Genomic DNA, 17,624 nt, shown 5'->3' on the forward strand with positions numbered 1-17,624 from the left:
ATACCAATTTTTCCTCCTTAAAATTGGTCATGTATTCCAGTTGAATTTCTCTGCATCTCTTTTCATTTCACTTGACTGTTAAAATCATAAGATGGAACTCATTTAGGTTTGCAGACACGTTTGTTAGTGCTGAGATACGTATCTCTCTCCGTCTCAGTTTTCTTCTTATTAAATTGAGTAAGAACTTATGTGATTGCTAAGCCTCCTTAGAACTCCATGATTCTAAGATATTTAATCTATTTTGTCATCTCATATATAATACACTTGTACTAGTTTAAAAAATTATTTAATATATTTAATGTCTCAAAAGTATACCAATCCAAATTAAAAAAGTATATACATGTACTTACATATAATTTTACATAATATATAACATGCACTAATTATATGTAACATATACTATGTATAATTATATATAATATGTATTAATTATATGTAATATATAACATGCATATTTATACCCTAACTCTCTGCCTCGGTTTTATTTCCAGCAAGTTATTCAAGAGCTTCTGCATAATTTAAGTACTGCTTACTTAAAGATTTACCACTTTAATTACAGACATTCTCCCTCTTTGAAAATCCTTTAGATGTTTAGGGAAATCTTACAGCTCACTCAAGCCCATATAATTTATTTATATAACAAAATTTTAAAAGTTAACTCAGACCTTCCTCAGTTTAGATTATGATCGACTGGTTTAAATTTTCCACCTTTTCTCATTTTGTACAAAACACTCTCTTGCAGCCATAATTTCCAAAAAGTTAAAGTACCAAAAGGAAAAAATTGCACCCATCTACCTCAACATCTATCTCCCTCTAAAACTGAGTGATAGTGAATCTTTGGATTGACACTCAAATCTAAAAAAGGGGAAGAAAAAAGAAGGTTACATTACAACAAAAATGTTGTGGAATTTTCTAGACATTTCTTTAAAACTACTGGTGTATATTAACTCTTAAAGAGAACAAAAAAACATGTTTGTATAATAACATGTCACAGAAAGAAAAGGTCTCAGATTAGAAGAACCAAACATTTTCAGATGCATAAATTTCAGGCAAGGAATGAGAAGCCGGATGAGAAGAGGATACGAAAGGAAAGAGGAAAGGGCAGGACGGGGAAAGCCCACGTGCAGGAAGAAGGAAAGGACAAAGCACAGGGTCTGAGCAGTCGCCGGGCTGGTGCCTGCCAGGCCCTGCAGGCACCTCTCAGGAAACGCTCTGCTCAAGACGAGCAAGGACTAGGAGCTGATGTGCCCAAAGTATCGTTCATCCCGTCTGAGATGTAGAATGGAGATGTTTCACTGATGGTTCTTAAATATTTGCTGCTGTTCAGTTGCTAAGTCATGTCTGATCCTTCATGATCCCATGGACTGTAGCCCACCAGGCTCCTCTGTCCATGGGATTCTCTAGGCAACAATACTGTGGTGGGGTGCCATTTCTTCCTCCAGGGGACCTTCCTAGACCAGGGATCGAACCTGGGTCTCCTGCACTACAGGCAGATTCTTTACCACTGAGCTACCTGGGAAGCCCGGTTCTTAAAGATGCACGGTTTCATCCCCACATTTGAAAAGTAAGCTATCATAGCTGAGTTGTGTCCCTGCCAGCCCCATTCATGCATTGAAGCTACTTTAAAATGTGCCTACTTGAGAAGGGAGATCCAACGAGTCCATTCTAAAGGAGATCAGCCCTGGGTGTTCTTTGGAAGGACTGATGTTAAAGCTGAAACTCCAATACTTTGGCCACCTCATGAGAAGAGTTGACTCATTGGAAAAGACTCTGATGCTGGGAGGGACTGGGGGCAGGAGGAGAAGGGGACGACCGAGGATGAGACGGCTGGATGGCATCACTGACTCAATGGACGTGAGTCTGAGTGAACTCCGGGAGTTGGTGATGGACAGGGAGGCCTGGAGTGCTGCAATTCATGGGGTCGCAGAGAGTCGGACACGACTGAGCGACTGAACTGAACTGAACTGAGAAGGGCGTTTGGGGGTGATTATTCAAAATGAGGTCCTGAAGGTGGGCTGTAATCTCATCATACTGGTGTTCTCATCAGAAGGGGACACACAGAGACAGGAAGGACACAGCCACCGAGGAAAGACCACTTGAGGCCCTCCATCACCAGGCTGGGGTAGAGTCTGCCCGGCGTCTCCACCGTAACATTACGCTTCTCCTTCCGTCCACACCGTATGGCAAGATTTCAACATCCTCAAGCCTCAGTTTCTTCCTGTTGTAAAATATGGACAAAACTACCTCACAGTGTTCTGGAAGCAGTTCTGTGAAATGGTGTTTTCAGTCTGCTGATGGCCACAGGCAGCATCTATTCTATGTGAACCTTGAGCAGAACAGCGAAGGTGCAGGCTCATGCGGCTTTCAGCCCCGGTTCCAAAGCCAAGGAGGGTCTTACAAAACACTACTCCAACCCATTCTCCATGAGCCTGTAGCCCCCAGTGTCAGAGTCCATCCTTGCAGCGAAAGCCAAAGTGAAGCCACTCAGTCGTGTCCGACTCTTTGCAACCCCATGGACTGTAGCCTACCAGGCTCCTCCGTCCATGGGATTTTCTAGACAAGAATACTGGAGTAGGTTGCCATTTCCTTCTCCAGGAGATCTTCCCAACCCAGGGACTGAACCCGGGTCTCCCACATTGTAGGCAGAAGCTTTACCCTCTGAGCCACCAGGGAAGTTCCATATCTCTCCCCATTTTCTCAGTCAGAGAACACTGCTGACTTTTAAAAATGCACAAAGTGAGGGTTGTGAGTCAAGTTTTATTTGGGGCAAAATGAGTACTATAGCCTGGGAGATGGCACCCCAGATAGCTCTGAGAGACTGCTCTGAAGCGGTAGGGTGAAGGTCAGTATATCTGTGGTTTTGGTGACTGGGAAATGCACGCAATAAAGCACATATTTTCTGCAGAATGTTGCTGCCAGTCACCAGGAGAAGACGTCACCAGGAAGGAATTTACTGCTTTTCTAGACATGAAGAAATGCAAGAACTGCACTCATAAAATCAGCCCCTGAGAATATTTAACTCTGAAGACCTGTTCGGCCAGTTTCTTGGGAGCACGGCGTGCCTCATTTCTGCTCTCCACCCTGAGCACCTCTCAGGGGCGGTTGAAGGTCAGCAGGAGCACGGCGTGCCTCATTTCTGCTCTCCACTCTGAACACCTCTCAGGGGCGGTCGACAGCAGCGCACAATCTCATCCTTGTAGAGGCAGATGGTGTGCACCAACGAAAGTATCAGTTTGTCATTGACAACGCCCAGCACTTCATACCTTCTTCAAGGGTACAAAGTCTACCACACACTCCCCCAGCAAGTCCTGTGGCCACTTCTGCTCAAAGGTCTGAAAAATAATAAGTAGCAAGGAATTTTTTTTATCATCCCTTGTTTTCCTCTTACGCTGCTGTCTGTTCCATCAGTTCCTCATGAGCAGCCTCATGGAATAATATTTAGCTGGCCCCTTTTGGACACTCTCCCAGTTTTCCAGTCTAACACTACTAAGATAAAAATACAAATTTAAGACTGCAATAGTACATAATATTTAATCAATTAATGATAGGAGTTCACTATATAAAGTACAAGTGGAGTGGGAAAAATCCCCCCAAAATAGAAGTAAAGATTAAATTTCCCCCAAAAACCCATTAAGATTACTATGGCTCTAGATAGCACAGAGTGCCTACGTACCAATCCTTTTTTTGTTGTTGTTGTTATTCAGGCTAGAAACACAGTCGGAGTTCAGAGAAAAGAAAAGTTAGAGAAGGCCGGCGTGAATGAAGAACGTTGCCTGCTGTTTGTTGCGCTGCTGGTCAGTCACTAAGTCTCGTCCTATCCTTTGCCACCCCATGGACCGTAGCCCGCCAGGCTCCTCTGTCCATGGGACTCCCCAGGCAAGAACACTGGAGTGGGTTGCTACGCCCTCTTTCAGGGGACTTTCCTGACCAAGGGATTGAACCCTCGTCTCCTGTATTGGCAGCCTGGTTTTTTACCACTGAGCCACCAGGGAAAACCTTATTCTGATATGCTGTACTACAGAATCAGGTCTTTGTTTAAAGAACTTAAAAACTGTGTATGCAGGGGTCATTCTCATAATATTCCACACTTTCTACTCTATCTCATACTCTGGGCCCAGTCACCTTCTCCCATCAGCAGACGGGCTGGAGGGCAGGTCTACAGGCTCTATTTTGCTATCAGCAAAATGAATTAGAATCAGATTGTACCCAACAACTTACAATTAGAATGAAACATGTCTCCTTTTTTCCATTAGTATAAACTTGTAAAACAATGAAGGAATCATTAAAATGGAATCGGAAAAATTAAATCAGCCAATAGGAAAAAATGGGCATATCTTATGAGTTTCACCGGGGGAGAAAAATAAGACTTCAGATTTCAGTGTTCAATTTCATTTTTCACTATCTCATTTTTTTTTCAAGTTCATATTTAATTTTCCTGGAACTTTTCCCTTGGTACAAAAGTACTAAAAAATCCAGAAAAACACCAAGATAAGAAAGCACTCATAACTCTCTCATTTACAGTGAATTCATATTCAAATTTTGTTATATGATCCACAGGTTATATTTTTTCCATGCAAGTTTTTTTTTAATTGCATAGTGTTTATATCCTTTTGCAGGCTTCCCTGGTCGCTCAGCTGGTAAAGAATCCACCTGCAGTGTGGGAGACCTGGGTATGATCCCTGGGTTGATCCCTGGGTTGGGAAGATCCCCTGGAGAAGGGAAAGCCTACCTGCTCCAGTATTCTGGCCTGGAGAATTCCATGGGCTGTATACTCCATGGGGTCACAAAGAGTCGGACATGAATGAGTGGCTCACTTCACTATACCCTTTTGCACACATTGTGTGCTATGAAATCTTCCTCAATAATCTAATAGCTGTATTATGTCATTATATGAAGTTCTTTATTTGACTTAACCATTTAGATTGTTCCCCAATGTTTTCTATTGCAAATAGTGTTGTGACAAGCTCCCTTGCATATATGTCTCTCCATACACAGAATTTCACTGTAAAGAGTGATGCTAACCATGAGGGCTTCATTGATGGCTCAAACAGTAAAGAATCTGCCTGTAATGCAGGATACTTGGGTTTGATCCCTGGGTCAGGAGGATCCCCTGGAGAAGGGAATGGCTACCTACTCTAGTATTCTTGCTGGGAGAATTCATGAAAAATGTAACCCCCACATTCTTACTATGTTAAAATAAATGAATATGATTAAAATTATGCATATCGTCTCCACCTCTCCCATCAGGTATTTGATGGCAACTGATGATTAGCAACTGCTCCTACAGTGATCTCATTTACGCTAATTAACAAAATCAAATAAGGTTGAAATTTATTGTCCTGCTCAGTGAATCATGAGTCTGGCAGCTGCTCCTACCAAGGCTGGCATTGGAGCCTGGTTGTAACAGATTGTCTGAAAAAGTATTTTCCTGATTACCTTCTAATGAATTTATTCTTAGGAGACAATAGTACGAGAAATACATCAAGAGATTTCTCTACTGAAAAAATTTTAAGCTAATTTTACATGAGGATTTCCTATACAAAAGAGGAAGTTCCTTCAATTAATAAGCTTACCCTGATGGAAACCAGGAAGCTATGGTTTCATGTTATCATGGGCTAATGTACCATCATTTATTTAATCAAACTTCTGTCATATTTAATTTATTCTCTCTTCTTCATCATAGTATAATTTTACAGCAACTATGCTATGCTTATAAATATATGTTTTTGTATATGTGTAACAACTTGTGAAAGATAAATCTCTGAAAATTCACTCACTTAAAATACAGACTATAAGCACATTTTAAATTTTGTTGGCTATTTTCATTCAGAATACCAATATATACATGATGTAAATATTTGCATCAAAAAAAGCATGAGAATATTTATTTTCCTCACATTTTTAACAGCAAAATACTTTCAAAGTTTTGGTTTGCAAATCAGATGGCAAGAAGAAAAATAGTTTGTCATTGTTATGGATGAGGAGGATATATTTTTTAAGTTTAAAAACCTTGTGTTTTGTTAGAAGTATATTTTTATGTTTTTGAACAGTTTTTAATATACTTCTATTTGTTATTTTTTATCTAGTTGATAGCCTTTCTTCTCAGAGGTCTTTACATAGTAAAGGAAATTCATTTTTCTGGTATTTCGTTACAAATGCTTTTCCTGTGTCTCCTCCTTCGACTTATGGCATTTACCGGAGTATTTTTACAAATTCTATTCCTTAAATTTAGCAATCTTTTCTTCTCTGGCTTCTATTTTTGTTTTTGTTTTCAGTACTTACAACACTCTTCTCCTGAATTTGTATTATTTGCATGGCTTCCTTCTATTTTCATCTATCTGTTTATTTGAGATGTATTTAAACAACGAAAGAGGCTTTGTTTCCTAGATGATTACACTGTTGTCTCCAAGCTACTTATTAAATCATTCGTGGTTTCCCTCAATGACATGAAGCATTACCTTTATAAAACACTGAAGTTCTCATATGCATCCATCGGAATTCGGCAAAACCAAACAGCTCAGAATTCTTTACCCCAGTAGGTAGCCAACAAAGACTTTATCCAGGCTGAGGCTGAGTTAAACATAGCACTGTTATTTAAATCTAGAGGTTAGAGTCTATCTCCTAACAATAAAATGGTCACATTAGGCAAAATCGAGAGATACACTGAAATTTAAAGGCATTCATCCCATCAAAGGATTAAATTATATTTATGGGACGTGATTTACACTTCATACCTAGAGATAAAACACATTGTATTATACTCTTTCTTTTAGATTTTGCAAATCACTTTATTGTGTTCATTTTATCAGACCCAATCCAAATTACACAGTGACTCGTGGGCCAGAGAAAATCAGTTTATAAATATAGACAGTAGAATTTTTCTATAAATTCATTTTGTTTCTTTGTAATTATTAAAGTTGTACTGTGGATTCTTGCTAATCCCCTGCCCCCTACACATACAGTGTGGTAAAACTGAGAGAAATGTATTCTGATTTAGCAAACATACCCCAGAGAAAAACCTATAGTTTTCTTGGTCTTAATGAGCCAATTTATATACACTCATATCCCAGCCATCAAAAATTGGCTCAGGTCCTGATTCCTATCTTTTTCATTATAAACGCTCCAACTTATCAAAAAGCACGCAGTGTCTCTCGGGCCTCTGAGGCTTGCTGGGGTCCTCCAGACAGAGGGTCATGGGATGGTCTTCCAGACTGGTAATTAATAATAAATAGCATTTGCAGAGTACTTCACATCTTCAAAGGACTCTGCAAACAGTAATTAACCCACATTCTAACACTTTTAAAGGAAGAAGCAGGAATTAGCTTTTGGTTTATGAATGAGAAACTGACTTCCAATGAAGCTGTGATTATGCATGGTCTTCTGGAGTTACAAGGAATATCAGGGCTTCTTTCCTTACATTTCAGGTGAATCAGTCTCAGCCTCACCGTTATCGACATTTGGGTCTGGATCATTACCTCAGGAGGGGACCTTCTCTGCTCCTTGTAGGATATTTAACAGCATCCTTGACCTCTGACCCCTTGAGGCCAGTCATACCACCCAAGTCCTGACAAATCAAAAGCTCTCCAGTGTTGACAAACCCCTGGTGGGCAAAAGTCACTCCCAGCTTCTATGATTTGCAATTGCCACTTTGTGGGAGAAAGGGCCAAAAAAAAAGACTGGTAATGCCCGTTACGGGGTTTCTGGTACAAACAAAGTTTTTTTCTCCAATTCACATTCTGTTGTCACGTGTATCACAGAACCTCTGCACTTATTGTTTTTCCTCCTCATTTATATATAAAAACATAACTGACGAGATAGAGCCTTCTAAATATAGCTCTAATATGAACTCACACGTGTGTGTGCACACACACACTTACATAGTCCTCATGACAACTGCATAAACCAGGCACCACCACTGCCCTACTTTACACAAGAGGAATCTTGGACACAGAAAGGTTGAGCTTGTCTAAGTCGGTAAAAAGTGTCAGTCGCTCAGTCACGTCTGACTCTTTGTGGCCCCATGGACTGTAGCCAGTCAGGTTCCTCCGTCCATGGAGTTGTCCAGGCAAGATTACTGAGTGAATAGCCATTTCCTTCTCCAGGGGATCTTCCTGACCCAGGGATCAAACTAGGGTGGCCTCCTGCATTGCAGACAGATTCTTCATCTGAGCCGCAGGGAAGCCCCTAGGTAGGCAAGTCTAGGTTCAGCTCAGGCACTTTTCTTCCAGGGTCTGAGCTGTCGATGACTGAGCTATACCTGGATATATGCTGTGTGTGCTTTCTCTCCCCACCCCCAGCAATGAGTTTTGCCGCAGTGGAAACTGTTCGGTAAGTGTCAGCATAAAGCCTCTAAAAAACAACAGTGGTGATATGAATCAGGAAAACAGAAGGTTTCGAGAAAAGCAGTGGGGCAGCTGGGCCGGCGTATATTTGTGAATAAGTATATGGTGAATCACTCAATAAACACAAGACACATTGAAGCATAAAAGACTCACAAAGCATGATTCATATCCTCGAGGGGCCAATCCAGAATATGATATCAGATAAAAAGATTACAAGGCAGAAAATTATAAGGAATATCTAAAATTCTAAGTTTCTGGGTGGTAGGGAGAAGGAGATTTATTATGCCAAAGGCACTAGGGTAGATCATCTGGCAAAAACGTCATGTGAGCTGTCACTTTACAGATGAGTAGGATTTGAAATTTGAGGAATGAGTCCTTCAGAGGACATTTCAGATGGAAGACATGAGATATTCATAAAGTTGAAAGGATGAAGTATAATAAGTCGGTTTGGTTGGAATTGGCTAAGCAGAGGGAAATGAGATTGAAAAATTATCAGTTTGGTAATAGGTTACTGCAGCCATGAAATTAAAAGACGCTTACTCCTTGGAAGGAAAGTTATGACCAACCTAGATAGCATATTGAAAAGCAGAGATATTACTTTGCCAACAAAAGTCCGTCTAGTCAAGGCTACAGTTTTTCCAGTGGTCGTGTATGGATGTGAGAGTTGGACTGTGAAGAAGGCTGAGCACTGAAGAATTGAGGCTTTTGAACTGTGGTGTTGGAGAAGACTCTTGAGAGTCCCTTGGACTGCAGGAGATCCAACCAGTCCATTCTGAAGGAGATCGGTCCTGGGTGTTCTTTGGCAGGAATGATGCTAAAGCTGAAACTCCAGTACTTTGGCCACCTCATGTGAAGAGTTGACTCATTGGAAAAGACTCTGATGCTGGGAGGGATTGGGGGCAGGAGGAAAAGGGGACGACAGAGGATAAGAGGGCTGGATGGCATCACCGACTCGATGGACATGAGTTTGAGTGAACTCTGTGAGTTGGTGATGGACAGGGAGGCCTGGTGTGCTGCGATTCATGGGGTCGCAGAGAGTCGGACACAACTGAGCGACTGAACTGAACTGAATAGGTAATCACTATTTGGTAATTTGGTAATCGATAATTCAGCTCAGTCATGCATTCAGCTTTCTTTATAGTCCAACTCTCACATCCATACACGACCACTGGAAAAACTGTAGCCTTGACTAGACGGACCTTTGTTGGCAAAGTAATGTCTCTGCTTTTCAATATGCTATCTAGGTTGGTCATAACTTTCCTTCCAAGGAGTAAGCGTCTTTTAATTTCATGGCTGCAGTCACCATTTGCAGTGATTTTGGAGCCCCCCCCAAAATAAAATCTGACACTGTTTCCACTGTTTCCCCATCTATTTCCCATGAAGTGATGGGACCAGATGCCATGATCTTCATTTTCTGAATGGTGAGCTTTAAGCCAACCTTTTCACTCTCCTCTTTCACTTTCATCAAGAGGCTTTTAGTTCCTCTTCACTTTCTGCCGTAAGGGTGGTGTCATCTGCATATCTGAGGTTATTGATATTTCTCCTGGCAATCTTGATTCCAGCTTGTGCTTCTTCCAGCCCAGTCTGTTTCTCATGATGTACTCTGCATATAAGTTAAATAAGCAGGGTGACAGTATACAGCCTTGACGTATATTTTCTATTTGGAACCAGTCTGTTTTTCCATTAGGCAGGTAATAAATGGGCTTCCCTGGTGCTTCAGTGGTAAAGAATCCACCCGCCAGTACAGGAGATGCAGGTTCAACCCATGGTCTGGGAAGATTCCCTAGAGAAGGGAATGGCTATCCACTCCAGTATTCTTGCTTGGGAAATCCCATGGACAGAGGAGCCTGGCGGGCTACCGTCCATGGGGTCACAAATTCAGATATACCTGCACGACTAAGCACGCACACACAATAAATGTACTCCAGTCTGTCTGAATTTTTCCTACTACCAAGCAAAGGAATGTGAACGAGGAAGAATTTCTTCAGCGCTTCATGTGAACTAAGCACTGGTGAGCACTTTGACATACATTACCATCTTTAATCGCTGAAGGGTCTCAGAGAGAGGAGAATGGGGTGAGAAAAGCTGTTAGTTTCAACAGCTGAGTTTTCAACTGGAGACTCAATTGGGAAAGCATCTGCTTCCGTGCACTCATGGTTCAGTTTTTACAGCTATAGGATCCATCACAGCTTTTGTCTATGAAAGTCAGAAAGAAGAGAGAGAAGAGAGACAAAGAGGCTGGGGTGAGCCTGCCACTAAGACAGAGACTTCTACAATGGGGGCTGGTTATGGAATACCACCCATCACCTTGTATTATTCTACTGATGAAGAAGCAAATCACGGGTCCTGCCTTCCAAGTGGAAGGGATTCTGTTGCTGTTGTTACTGAGTTTCTAAATCCTATCTGACTCCCACGAGGCTTCTCTGTCTATGGGATTTCGAGGATGGAAACACAAAGAGGCAGAGGCCACGGGGACCACCTTAAAGTCTGCCCACCATAGTCCATCCTCTGACCTTCAAAAGATTTACCTCCCTCCCATATGCAAAGTAATTTGCACCCTCCCAAGTTGTGCAAGAGTCTCATCCCATTATAATATCAGCAAAGTACAAAACTCTTTGTCTACATCAGGATCAGGTGTGAAAGAGGTCTCCAGTATAAAGCTCTCCATCTATGGATGGGCAAAACAGAAGACACAAATTATCTGCCCCCAGTACATCCAGCACACCATGGTGGGAGTGACCAGGAACGAGAGCTGGATGCATTGCCCTTCGGCAGGGAGGAGAAATGCAAGACAGAAAGGAGCCTCTATCTACTGCAGTTGTGAACTGCAGCCAGGCTCCGAGTTTCTGGATTTGTTTCCAAAGCTTGGGAATGATTGTGGCTCTTGGCTCCCCTCTCTGGGCTTGTGGTCCTGTCCTCTGACTCATCCTTTTTTCATGAAAGAAGGCATATGTTTGCAGTTGAGTAGTCTTCTGAGACCGCGTCCTGCCAGCAGAACTTGGGTGTTTTCCCTCGGTCTCTTTTCATTTTATACTCTCTCGGTCCCTTCCAGGCTAAGCTGGCAGTGTGTCTGCTGAGACAATTTTTTCAGGAACCCTGTGGATCTCCCGAGGTGGGGTTCACAGTGGGGTTCACTCCTCTGGACAAAAGTCACACAACAGGGCAAGATGAGACCTTCTGTCCTTTGGCCTCCTTCTGAGATGGCTCAGAGACAAACACAACATCAAACCTACTCTGGGTCGTGCATATATTAACAGGATGGTGGAGAGGACCTGAGAGAAGGTCTTCAAAGAACCACTTGGTGCACATCTGATCTTTACCTATTTCTGAGGTCTCAGCAAACTTTCCGCAGTCAGACCTTCAGTTTTGACTGTGTGTGATACTTTTGAAGCGATGTCTTCATTTCAATAGCTTTGCTATCTAGAGGCTGAGAATTTTCAAATTCATCAAACTACGTTTTCTCTCACAGGCAGAAAAAGGTTTTTGTTTGAATCCTTTTGCACTTTCCTATAAGCAGCAAGAAAGCAGGGGGCACCTTGGGCACTTTGCTTGTGAATCCCCTTTACTATGTAACCATGGTTGTCACCTACACACTTTACACATAATGTCAGGAGTGAAAGTGACAGTGTGAGTCACTCAGTTCAGTCGCTCACTCGCGTCTGACTGTTTGCAACCCCATGAACTGCAGCACACCAGGCCTCCCGGTCTATCACCAAACCTGAAGTTTACCCAAACTCATGTCCATTGAGTCGGTGATGCCATCCAACCATCTCATCCTCTGTCGTCCCCTTCTCCTCCCGCCTTCAATCTTTCCCAGCATCAGGGTCTTTTCAAACGAGTTAGTTCTTTGCATCAGGTGGCCAAAGTATTGGAGTTTCACCTTCAGGATCAGTCCTCCCAATGAATATTCAGGACTGATTTCCTTTAGGATGGACTGGTTGGATCTCCTTGCAGTCCAAGGGAGTCTCAAGAGCCTTCTCCAACACCACAGTTCAAAACCCTCAATTCTTTGGTGCTCAGCTTTCTTTATAGTCTAACTCTCACATCCATACATGACTACTGGAAAAACCAAAGCTTTGACTAGATGGAGCTTTGTTGGCAAAGTAATGTCTCTGCTTTTTAATATGCTGTCTAGGTTGGTCATAGCTTTTCTTCCAAGGAGCAAGCGTCTTTTAATTTCATGGCTTCAGTTACCATCTGCAGTGATTTTGGAGCCTGAAAAATAAAGTAACTTACTATTTCCACTGTTTCCCCATCTATCTGCCATGAAGTGATGGGAACGGATACCATGATCTCAGTTTTCTGAATGTTGAGTTTTAAGCCAGCTTTTTCACTCTCCTCTTTCACTTTCATCAAGAGGCTTTTTAGTTCCTCTTCACTTTCTGCCCTAAGGGTGGTGTCATCTGCATATCTGAGGTTATTGATATTTCTCCCGGCAATCTTGGTTCCAGCTTGTGCTTCTTCCAGCCCAGTGTTTCTCATGATGTACTCTGCATAGAAGTTAAATAAGCAGGGTGACAATATACAGCCTTGACGTACTCCTTTTTCTATTTGGAACCAGTCTGTTGTTCCATGTCCAGTTCTAACTGTTACTTCTTGACCTGCACACAGATTTCTCAGGAGGCAGGTTAAGGTGGTCGGGTATTCCCATGTCTTTGAGAATTTTCCACAGTTAGTTGTGATCCACACAGTCAAAGGTTTTGGCATAGTCAATAAAGCAGATGTTTTTCTGGAACTCTCTTGCTTTTTCAATGACCCAACAGACATTGGCAGTTTGATCTCTGGTTCCTCTGCTTTTTCTAAATCCAGCTTGAACATCTGGAAGTTCATGGTTCATGTATTGCTGAAGCTTGCTTGGAGAATTTTGAGTATTACTTTGCTAGCATGTGAGATGAGGCAGAGGATTCAAACAAAAACCCTTTTCTGCCTGTGAAAGAAAATGTGCAATTGTGTGGTAGTTTGAATATTGTTTGGCATTGCCTTTCTTAGGGATTGGAATGAAAACTGACCTTTTCCAGTCCTCTGCCCACTGCTGAGTTTTCCAAATTTGCTGGCATATTGAATGCAGTACTTTCACAGCATCATCTTTTAGAATTTGAAATAGCTCAACTGGAATTCCATCACGTCCACTAGCTTTGTTCTCAGTGATGCTTCCTAAGGCCTACTGGACTTCACATTCTAGAATGTCTGGCTCTAGGTGGGTGATCATATGATCGTGATTATCATGAATAATCATGAATTTTTTTTGTACAGTTCTTCCATGTATTTTTGCCACCTCTTCTTACTATCTTCTGCTTCTGTTAGGTCCATACCATTTCTGTCCTTTATTGAGCCCATCTTTGCATGAAATGTTCCCTTGGTATCTCTAATTTTCTTGAAGTGATCTCTAGTCTTTCCCATTCTGTTCTTTTCCTCTATTTTTTTGCATTGATCGCTGAGGAAGGCTTTATCTCTCCTTGCTATTCTTTGGAACTCTACATTCAGATGCTTATATCTTTCCTTTTCTCCTTTGCTTTTCGCTTCCCTTCTTTTCACAGCTATTTAGATTACATAAAAATTAGGGAATGCAGAGTGTTGAGTGGTATTTTTGCTCTTAAGTATTATGATACATTTCGTAAAAACTTGAAGGCCTGAATTATCCTCAGAATTCAATTTACTTTGATTTCTTAAAAGGGCACACCTTCAAGTCGGCAGTAGCTGCCTGATTCCTTAATGAACAAGTAGAAGCATCTAAGGAACAATAGTGCCATTCAGTAAGACTGTCAGGAACTTTGGCAGTTTGACAATGATCAATCGAAACTGATTAATAGGCACTTCCCTGGTGGCCCAGTGGTTAGGGCTCTGCACGTCTGCTGCAGGGAGCATGAGCTTGATCCTTTGTTGGGGGATTTGGGGAACCAAGATCCCACAAGCTGCATGGCACAACCAAAAAAAAAAGAAAAAGAAAAAGAACAAACAAAAAAAACTGGTTACCAAAATTTTAGGTACCGATATTCTCGAGAACTCATGAGCATCAGTTCATCTGTCTTATCCCATAACAGGAAGTACACTAACTCTGATACAAAACACCTGATATTATTTGAGCAATAAGCCTGTGCTGGACTAATGTTGGTCTTCCCTTGTGGCTCAGCTGGTAAAGGATCCACCTGCAATGTGGGAGACCTGGGTTCGATCCCTGAGTTAGGGAGATCCCCTGGAGAAGGGAAAGGCTACCCATTCCAGTATTCTGGCCTGGAGAATTCCATGGACTGTCTATAGTCCATGGGGTCGCAGAGTCAGACATGACTGAGTGACTTTCACTTTCACTTTGAGAGTAATGTTAATGCTTAGTGTCTTCAGTTTCAATACTTCTTAGTTGTCCATTTTTGGGTGAGATTAACTTCCCTGAATGTTTGGAAGAACATGTAGTCAAGAGTAACTTCCAATTTCACAGAACTCTCACTGCTCTTTTCCGCAACAGTGACTTGCTTCCTGAAAATGTTGGCTATTTCATTCCCCACTTTCATTTAGACCTTGGATTTCTTCTATTATCCCTAGCCTGCTTTTTTTTTTTTTTTTTAACCCAACCCCACTAGTTTATCTCCAGTCTTGGAAGGATTGACGGTGGCTCAGTCTTGAGCACCGGTCTAGACTGTGCTTTGGGTTCAGGTGGGGCTCCTTTTCCTCTCCTGCTACTGTCTTGGACAAAACCCCTCCCAGTTTCAAGGTGTTCCGTCTGGTCCTCTGGGCTTTTCAATAAACATCTGCTGATTATCTGCGTAGTTTCTGGGTTTCTCAGGGCTCTGAGAGGCCCATACAATCCTTTTTCATTGAAATATTAATCCCATGTGAGACTTGTAGTTCACCTGTTTACCCTCACCTCTTGCATATTTAGACTTTTGGGGACACCTCATTACCTGGTCCTGTCATAAATGTTGTCCTTGGGTGTTTTGTTATTATCTAGCTCTTCTGTCTGGTTTTTATGTGCTGATTTGTAAGAGATGCAAAAACTATTGTTAGTGCCATCATCATCCCCAAATTTCCAAAGCTACTCGCTTTTTTAAAGCATTCATGTTTAAGAAGTCTGTTTTTACTTATTTTTACTTCCTTGATGAAGAACACAGTCGAATTTCTATACCAACTTTCCATTGCTCTTTCATCGATTAGCGGAGTTACATGAACTAACGTATTAATATTGGTTCATCCTCATGTTCATGGGCTTCCCTGGTGGCTCAGTTAGTAAAGAATCCACCTCAGCGCAGGAGGCCTGGGTTTGATCCCTGGGTTCGGAAGATCCTCTAGAGGAGGGCATGGCAACCCACTCCAGTATTCTTGCCTGGAGAACTCCCCCATGGAGGAAAGATTCTCCAGAGAAGCCTGGCAGGCTACAGTCCACCATGGGGTCGCAGAGTCGGACAGGACTGAGACACTCAGCACAACACAGCACATATTCATGGGAACTGCATACTACTTGGAAATATTTCACTGCTCTTCTTTTTGCAATATTTACTTTCTAATAGTGTTATTGAACCATTTTGTCTGTACGTAACTATACAGTCAACTACATTTTTAGTATTTAGTAACTATCTAAATACGCTTTAGAGTAGAAAGTATAAAACTTTTAAGTTCAGAAGCTTTGGCAGATGTGTACGTCCATGCACTGCACCACAATCAAAATATATCATCTTTCCATCACTCTAGAAAGCTCCCTTTGCTCACCTCCAGTCAGTCTTCCTACTTGGGAGGATTCTGTCTGTGCAGAGTCAGGGAATGCAGAAGCAACAGGCCATCTCAAGTCACTGGGCATTAGTAGTGATGGTGACTCAGTGATTCTGACCAGGGAAGTAGTATGAAATGACTTGCATGTTTAAAAGTAAAAATTCTGTTTGGGAGAAGAGATTGTAGTGAAGTGTACAAGGAAAAAGCCAATTAAGAGATCACTCTTAAGTCCAGTAGATCAAACAGGGTAGACTATAGTAATCATTAAAGCGGTGAAGAGGTGTAGACTGCAGTTACTGTAAGTAGTTAAGGGGTGAGGTGTAGCCTATGGTTACCCTAAGTGGTGAATCTGTTTGGAGGCTGGATCTAACAAGATATGCTATGCACTGACACTATGAGAGCAGATGGGGTCAGGGATGAAGCTACTTGAGCAGCATGGAGAGTAGACGTACAGTTTGGTGAAGTGGGGAACTGTGTGGATGAGGTCTAGTTTGCTTATTTAATAAAACAGAATCCGACCCACAGACTTGGAGAATGATTTCAACATTGCCACAGGGGGGTTAGGGTGAGGGACAGACTGGGAGTTTGGGATGTACACACTTGGACGTGTACATACTGCTTTACTTGAAATAGATAATCAACAAAGATCTGCTGTATAGCACAGGAAATTCTGCCCAATACTTTATAATAACCTAAACGGGAAAAGAATCTGAAAAATTATGGATAAATATATATGTGCAACTGAGTCACTTTGTTGTATACCCTAAACTAGCACAACATTGTTAACCAGCTATGCTTCAATATAAAATTTTTTTTTAAAGTTTGAGAAATCAAGGTCTACTATGAATATCATTAGATGAAATTATGTGATCTAAGGTTGCTTCAGAATAATTCCGAGGTCTATAAATATGAAAAAGATTGGCAATTGCTAATTGTTGAGAATGGGTGACCTGCACACACAGGTTCATTACGTCAGCCTCCTTGTTGCATTTACATTTTCTTCTATGATTCAAAAAAAGGACAGTTATGGTTGGACAGGTTGAGAGGGCCACGTGACTTCATGTGATGCTCTGTAAATGGTCAGATACGTGAACTCAAGTTAAGCAAAGAAACTGGGACTAAAGAACTGTGGGAGTCATTAGCGCATTTAAAGCCACTGGGCAGGATTTGAACACTTGTGGACTGAAAAGAGGGAGAACAGGGCTAGAAACTGAACTCTCCAGCATTTAAAGACGAGGAGACTCTAGAAAGGCATTCTTGCCAGTTTCACAATGTGTCTGGAATCACTGAAAAATACGTAACTTGGAATCAGCAATTCCATTCCTAATAATGTAAACAAGTCACCGCAATGCCTGCCAGGAAGGAAGTACAGGGAGCACGGTGAAGCAACCTGGAAACCAGTGAGGGCCAGGCCCAGCACATCACAGGCCAGTCAACAGAACGAGGCGCAGCAAGTGGCGCAGCTTAGTGACCGGAAATACTCTCACCATTCATTGAGAAAAGCTAATCATGTAAAGCACGATAGCTTAGCTTACACTTCTGACACTGAAAATATGTACTTTGTACTTTCCTTATCATCAATAA

The 17,624-nt window shown here is 41.9% G+C and overlaps 1 non-coding gene across 1 annotated transcript; it reads right to left on the bottom strand.

Annotated features, from left to right (window-relative positions):
• Window positions 1-1,448: 1,448 nt before the first annotated feature.
• TRNAY-GUA (transfer RNA tyrosine (anticodon GUA)) lies at window positions 1,449-1,519 on the bottom strand. Its single transcript has one exon. It is a non-coding gene; the product is annotated as a tRNA-Tyr (tRNA).
• Window positions 1,520-17,624: the final 16,105 nt, after the last annotated feature.

The sequence above is a fragment of the Ovis aries genome, chromosome 10 (assembly GCF_016772045.2).
Source record: "Ovis aries strain OAR_USU_Benz2616 breed Rambouillet chromosome 10, ARS-UI_Ramb_v3.0, whole genome shotgun sequence".
Classification (NCBI taxonomy): Eukaryota; Metazoa; Chordata; class Mammalia; order Artiodactyla; family Bovidae; genus Ovis; species Ovis aries.